Here is a 7,877-nt window from a genome sequence, read left to right on the forward strand (position 1 = left end):
GATGAGGATGATACTGACTTGACAAGTTAGGATCTAATGAATATTAACAGTAATATCAGTGAAGCCCCTGCCGTGAGTAGAACACAGGATGTAATAACCATTACTACTATGAACTCTAACCATGTTGTGGTGGGCAGCTTCTAAAAGGACTCCCAATAGGTTCTACCTTCCAGTAGTCATGCCCTTGTGCAATACCCTTCCCTTGAGTGTGAGCTGGACCAAGTGAGGTGCTTCTAATGAATAAAAGGGATAGGGTGTCATTTCTGAGATTAGGTTACAAAAAGGCTCTGGCTTCCATCCTGTTCACCCTCTCTTGCTCCCTCACTTGCCCACCCTGATGGAAGGCATCTGCCATGCTGTGAGTTGCCCTATGGTAAAGCCCATGTGGTGAGGGACTGAGGCAGGTCAACTGGTCAACACCCAGGAAGGATCAGACCCCCAGTCTAACAGCTGCAAGAAACTGAATTCTGCCAACAACTATGTCCGTGAGCTTGAAAACAGATCCTTCCCCAGTTGAGCCTTCAGATGACAGTGCAGCCCCAGCCAATACCTTGACTGCAGCCTATCCAAGAACTTTGGCTAGAAGCATCCAGCAAAGGTATTCCCGGATTCCTGACTCATAGAAACTATGAGACAATATATGTTCATTGTTTTAAGCCACTACATTTTAGAGTGATTTGTTACGCAGCAGTGGATAACTAGTATGCCCTGGAAACAATAGATTAATTCCAACCAGAGTGGCCTCTACTTAAACATGAAGTCCTCTGGGAAGCCTTTCAAAATCCTCCTCTCTGAGGATTCTGAGGCCCCTATTTTCTCATGTTCCCCTATTAGACAGTAAGCTACTTGAGTAGTATCATCATCAAAACTTACATAGTGAGCACTTACTATTATTCCAAAGTTGTAAGTCACTTAATCTTTACAACAAACCTAGAAGCAAATACTACTATTACCCACATCTGATAGCTGAAGAAACTGAGGCTCAGAGGGGTTAAGTAACTTGCTCAAGGCTTTAGTAATTATGAGGAAATATCAGGAAATACGTTTCCAAAATTTGTATTTGTAACAATTACGCTATGTGGCCCTAAGAGTCTTGCTTAAGTTCACAAAGGGTAAGTAGATTCAAAACTAGGTAGCTGAACACCAGACATGAAGGTTTTAAATATATTACCCTTTCTAGGTGCCTTCTACCTCTAGGATAATAACTTGAACACACCTCACCTGGGGGAGTCATTAGGGTCTACCTACCTGTAAACACTAGGCTGGCGTTTTCGAGTTCTTCTTGGGGAACTTTGAAGCTGAAGGATTCATTATAGAAAGGATCAATTGTGCCTCGTAAGAAGGATGTCTTCTTTGTTTTCACAAGCTTGAGTCCATGTACCAGCTGGATTTTCACAAAGGGGTCTGAGAAGTGGATACAACATCACTGAATGTTAGAGATCATGAAATCCAATCCACCCATCCATTCATCCACTCAACTTCCCATCCATTCATTCTGTTACTCATTCATTCCTCCTTCCTTCTTTCCATCCATCTTCCCATCTATCTGACAACCCAACCATCTACCTACCCCTCCTTTCATTCATCCATTTTTTCTATCTATCTATCTATCTATCTATCTATCTATCTATCTATCATCTATCTATCTATTTTTCATTCCTCCTTTCCCCTTCCTCTCTTCCTCCAGCCATCCAATATTTATTGAGCTCCTCCTATGTGTCGGGCATTTTACAGATGAAGAAACTGAGGACTCAAGCTGAGAAATGATTTGCTTAAGATCTGGCTAGTGGAGAAAGAGCCAGACCCAGAGCCTGTCCTGGCTTCTGTCCTAGAAACCCATTATCATGTCAGAATAGAGAAGGCAGAATTATAACTATCATTCTTAGATCACTTTACAGTGTACAAAGAGATTCATGTACATTATACAACTGAATATTGTTTAAACAACCCAATGAGAAGAATACTGTTATTATGTCAGTTTTTCAGGTAGAGAAATTGAGGCTTTTAGAGGTCAAATAACTTCCCCAAGGCTATGTTATTAGCAAGCAGTAGAAATGGGATTTGGTTCCAGGCAGTTTGACTCTGAAACCCTTAATCATTTTATCATACTGACTCTCCAGCCTTAATAACCATTCCTTCCATTGGCCCCTTCGAAACCTGCTTTTGTAATGTGATTTTTGAGAATGCAAACTGTCTTCTAAATTCAGCTGTCACCTTATAGCAAAAGTAATTTATTTTAGCTATTGCATTTAGAGAAGACAGTATTTCCACCTCTGAGCTGAAGAGATCCCAGCGACCATGGCTGCGTTCATGATAATATCCTTGCTGTCACTGGAGAAGCTACATACAGATGGAATGTAATCTGTTCCATTTCATTAAAAGTCATGTTTGAATTGCTTTGCTATAAAATAGACACTTTAAATATGACAGTCTTTTCAGAGCTTTTATTTATAAAGATTTATGGTACATTTGAAATGAGCTGGGGGGAAAAACCTTAGGGTGTGTACACCACTCTCCCTGAGTAGGATGCAAGGCCAATGCACACTAACGCCACCTGGAGGATGGTGTCTCTATTGCAGGCATAGCAAGGGGAAAGGCAAGTCACTTCCTCTGGGGCAGCATGTGTACAAAGAGAATCTAAATTTCAGTTGTTATCACACCTGGTCTCAGTCAAATCCCCAATTCAAAAGGGATTATGAGATGGCATCATTTACCTGCCTCATTTAAAGAGAGATGTGATTATTTATTTTTCCTCTTGAACTAACATCCTAGTTCTGGATACTGTCTATCCTCACAAGATCTTATCTTATTAATAGTATCCAGGATGGTCTGGCTCTTTCTCCACCAACCAGGTCTTAGGCAAATCATTTCTCATCTTGAGTCCTCAGTTTCTTCACCTGTAAAATGCTTAACACATGGGAGGAGCTCAATAAATACTAGATGGCTAGAGGAAGAGAGGAAGGGAAAAGGAGGAATGAAAAACAGATAGATAGTTGGGAAAATGAATGAATGAAAGGAAGGGTGGGTGGGAAGATGGATGGATTGATGGAAAAATAGATGAAAGGATGGGTAGGTGGTTGGGCTGTCAGATTGTCAGAAAAAGAAAATCAGGTCCTTTGTGTCAAACACACACAGTGCCCTGTTGAAGAAAAGGGGGAAGGAGGGAGTCACACTGTACCTGAACCTTGGCTCACATCTGTCTGAAGAAGTTGCTTGGCTCGAATGACATCAACATTTAGTCTCCCAGCACTTGGGAGATAATTCAGTGACAGAAGTAGCTCCCCCAGCTCCACTTCATTCTGCAGAGAAAGGAAATAGTCGGGAAGTTGCTTTTTTTCTTTTATTTCACACCTATTGCACAGGAAATTGATCCAGAAGCTCACAATTGGGCTTCTGTTGGTGGATCAGTTGACAGTGGGCACCATTTTCTTTGACTTCTTTTAGCCTCTGATCCCAATTATTTTTTTCTACCTCAGAAAGTTTTTTTCTGCTCTTAGAACACTTCACAGCAACGACAACATAATGATACCAAAAGCATCAACACTGATAATAAATAAATGCTACAGGTCAATCAAGTATTGTGCTAAACACTTTACATAGAATAACTGGTTTAATCTACATAATAAGTTTACATAATTTAATCTACATAATATCTCATAATGTGAGATATGAGTATTACTCCCATATAACAGATGAGGAAACTGATGCTCAGAGGGATTAAATACTTAGCTGGAAAGTGATATTGCTGGCATTTGGATGCAGGAAGACTAATTCCAGATAGTATGACCACTATGGTTAATAATTTGGATTTCTAAAAAAAGTAGTGAAGAGTCCTCTTACAAATATCGTTAACCTCACTTATTGTGTGTTTGTTTGTTAAGTGGGAAAGACAATGTTGGCTTTCCCATCAGGTAGGACAGGTGTGTGCTCCGGGCCCTCTAAAAGCAGGGTATATCCCTCCACCTCCACTTCAAATAAAAAAGAGAAATATTATTTTTTCACAAGAATTGGATATTTGGTATTTCAGAAATAATACTGATGTAATCATTGTTGGAAACTGAGACCATTGCAATGACTTGTAGTTGACAATTATCCTAATCGACATAGATGAGAAGCTCCGTAATTTTCAGGGCTTGGAGTATCAAGGTCATATCTTAACCCAGCCCTGGAGAAAGTGAGGGTCCTCACTTCCTGTGCCCCAGAATGCGTGACACCTATGAGCAACAGCATCCATGTGGCATCAAAAACTGCAGCTCCAAACAGCCTGAGGACAAAACTGTCCCCGGAGGGTTCCTGAGGCCAGTGTCTTCTTAGTCTCTCTTCCCTAGAAGATGCTACATTTAAAAGCTGACCAGCAGCCAGCTGGTAAGAAACTTAGGATGTGGGAACAGAAAGCAGGACCACCTACTCCTGACCCCTGCCCTGAAGGATCATGGAATTTATGGCGATCTTTGTGCTATGAAGTATTGGTGTATCAGACTTACATCAACCTGGGGCAATTTTACCCCCGCCCCTCCACCTCCAGGGACATGTGGCTATGTCTGGAGATATTTTTGGTTGTCACAACTGGGGAGAGGGTTGCTATTGACATCTAGTGGGTGGAAGCGCAGGACACTCCCCCCTCCCCCCCAACCCCACACAGAATGCTCTCGCCCAAAACGTCAATAGTGCTGAGGCTGAAAAATGTTAACTGAACCTGTGAACCTTGGGCTGATTCAGACTCTTCTCTTTACATGGTTCTAGAATCTAGCCTGATCAAGTGTTAGCAGCAACCAAAGGAAGAGGCCACAGCACCAGCTGCAAGCCAAAGATCAAGCTTCAATTTCCATCCTTTATCCTCCTCCTCAGGGCTTCCTCTGCTGTGAGCAGAAACCCAAGCACCAGACACAAAACTCGCCCCAGGAAGTAGGCTCAGCTGCCCCCGAGGAGAATGGGTTGCTTATTCTGGGAGGATCTACAACCCTGTGAAGTCTCCCTTCTCCTATCCAAATGTAGTCAGGTAAGGTTGTCAGACCTGGAGTAATGTGGTCCAATACTCTAGGTTTCTAAAGGAAAACGGAACCAGCCCATTTTCCCACTTCCCTGCTTAACACCTGCCATCACTCTTAGAATGAAATCCAAAATCCTTAGCCTGGTCTGCAATAGGATTTGTCAATCTTGGTCCAAAACGTGTTAGGGGTGTCGTCCTGGTCTCTACCCACTATATGCCAAAAGCCTACTACCCCCCAATTGTAACCACCCAAAATGTCTCTACACATTACCAATCGCCCACTTGAGAACCACGGGTCTACCAGGATCTAAATAATGTGCTCCTGCCTACATCTCAGACCTCACCTATTCCTTGAAAACACAAGACATCACTCTGTGTTTGCACCTGCTGTGCCCTCAGCTTGGGAATCTCAATGGAAATGCCACCACCTCATCTAGGTTTCCACCAGCACCCAGTGAAAAACAGTTCCCCGCCTCCATCGCTTTCCACCACATCACCTTGCTTACTTCTCCCGTGGTACTCTGTCCTTATTGGATATTTTTTCATTCCCTATAAGGCAAGGACAGTGTCTATCTCGCCACCACTACACTCATAGCACCTGAACAACTTCAACAGATGACCGTGAGAACAGACTGTGCAGCCCCGACTGGCGGCTCTGCTGCCACATGACGACGGTTCCAAGGGAGTCATCGGCGTGATGTCTGTCCCCTGCCCTATCCAACCTCAAGAGAACGGGAGCTGAGGTGGGAGAAGGAACTGGGTGCCACTTCTACTTTTTCCTTCTCAAGGCAATGTCACAAATAAACAGGCGTTGTTTCCTTTTTTAAGATCCTGATGAGCTTAATTTGGTTGAACCACGTGGGGTAGCTTGGGAGAACCGAAATAGACTGTAAATTACTAAAATGAATCCAGAAGGCCCCCTGCAAGCTCCCAGCAGCCGGCTCGTACAGACGCTCCCTCTCTTCCCAGACAAAAATTCTCTCTCCCTGCAGCCTTTGAACGCAGCTAAGTTCTAATCAATAAAAAGGAAATCAAAGAAAACCATCAGGGACAAAAGGCACTTTCTGGGGAAAACAACAGCCCGGCTCTCCTGCCGTGCTTCCTTTGAAGTACTTCTAAAGGGCCACCTTGCTCTCTCACCCAGCAGAGGGTTTCAGATACGTGCACACACTTTTACCACCGCCCGAACGCGCTGCTGTGAGCTCCCCTGCCTTTGTTCCCATGGGTTGGGAGAAACACTTTGTCTCTACTACACAAATAACATTAAAATAGGAATGCGTTTTATTTATTTACTTACTGAAAATCCGTTTCTTTTTTTAAAATATATTTTTGATTTCAGAGAAGAAGAAAGAGGGAGAGAGAGAGATAGAAACATCAATGATGAGAGAGAGTCTTGATCAGCTGCCTCCTTCACACCCCACACTGGAGATCGAGCCTGTAACCCAGGCATGTGCCCTGACCAGGAATCGAACCGTCATCTCCTGGTTCATAGGTCAATGCTCAATCACTGACCCACACTGGCTGGACAGGAATGCATTTTTATTATTTTATATTTATTTATTTATTTATTTATTATTATTATTATTATTATTATTATTTTTAATCCTCACCTGAGGATATTTTCCCATTGATTTTTAGAGAGAGTGGAAGAGAGGGAAAGACAGAGAGAAACACTGATGTGAGAGAAACACATCGACTGGTTGCCTCCTTCCCAAGCCCCGATCAGGGCCTGGGCTGGGGAGGAGCCTGCAACCAAGGTACATGTCCTTGACGGGAATCGAACCTGGGACCCTTCGGTCCTCAGGCCAATGCTCTATCCACTGAGCCAAACCAGCTAGAACAGGAATGTGTTTTTTAAAAGCAAAATCCAGCCATAATCTCAGCACTTTACACATTTCATCAAATGCTTTCTTTTCCCCAGCCCGCTCCCCTTCTGGTTCTTTTCCAGTCCTTGTCATACAACCAAACTATATTTGCAGAGCTGCACTGACAACACAGGCGAGTTCTGAGATCTCCCCCCGCCCCCCTTAAATTAAATAGACACTCACTTTCCATTACTACTTAGACATGGAAAGTATAGTTTTTAATATCTACACAGAATATCCCATTAGGCTGAAACACTGTAATTTACTTTAAGCTTTTTCCTATTGTTAGGAAGTTAGGTTATTTCTAATGACCTAAAATCGGCACTTTGACATCTTTTATTTTTTTAGATTACATCATTCTAATAAAACCCAGGGTGAGATCACTGGGTCAAATAATATATCAAGATATATAAAAAATACTCAGATCTTTTTCTCCCACTCAATGTGGATTGACAAAGCACTGGCCCAAAGGGCTAAACTAACCTTATGGCCAGAGAGAGAAGACAGAGCCAGCACTGGGTGGTAACATTCTGACAAATGGCCTTCATCAGGGTGGTTGTTAAATATTTTTTGTTTGCATTTCTTTGAATATCTAGGCATATATTGAAATACTAATTGCATTTCCTGTTTTGCACGGAAACGACGACTTTCTGATTTCTGGTGTGAGTTCAACGCCCCTCTCACATGTACATGGTGTGGCTACAAGGTCTGTTTCACCCGGGATTGTTGTCTGTTACGTTCAGGCTTTCTAATGACTCCCGCCCCCTGGGTATTTTATTGTGGACTTCGCTTGTATGCCCCTGACTGCTTAAAAGGCTCAGCATCTTTTCAGACTTATCAGCTTTTCATGCTTTCTCTTCTTTGAAAACCCTGTTTGTTTCATATCACCCATTTTTTTCTATTGGGTATTTGTCGTTCTCTTATTAATTTATAAATAGGCTTTTAAATATTATGGATACTACTAAATTATTCACCAGTTTTGTGTTTTTATGGGTTGAAATGTGTCTGGCCAAAGTCTCTGT

The 7,877-nt window shown here is 42.5% G+C and overlaps 1 pseudogene; it reads right to left on the reverse strand.

Moving 5' to 3' along the window:
* Window positions 1-3,351, reverse strand: part of LOC102432983 — a 31,508-nt pseudogene extending 28,157 nt beyond the window's left edge.
* Window positions 3,352-7,877: the final 4,526 nt, after the last annotated feature.

This window comes from Myotis lucifugus, unplaced genomic scaffold, assembly GCF_000147115.1.
Source record: "Myotis lucifugus unplaced genomic scaffold, Myoluc2.0 scaffold_324, whole genome shotgun sequence".
NCBI classification, from domain to species: domain Eukaryota; kingdom Metazoa; phylum Chordata; class Mammalia; order Chiroptera; family Vespertilionidae; genus Myotis; species Myotis lucifugus.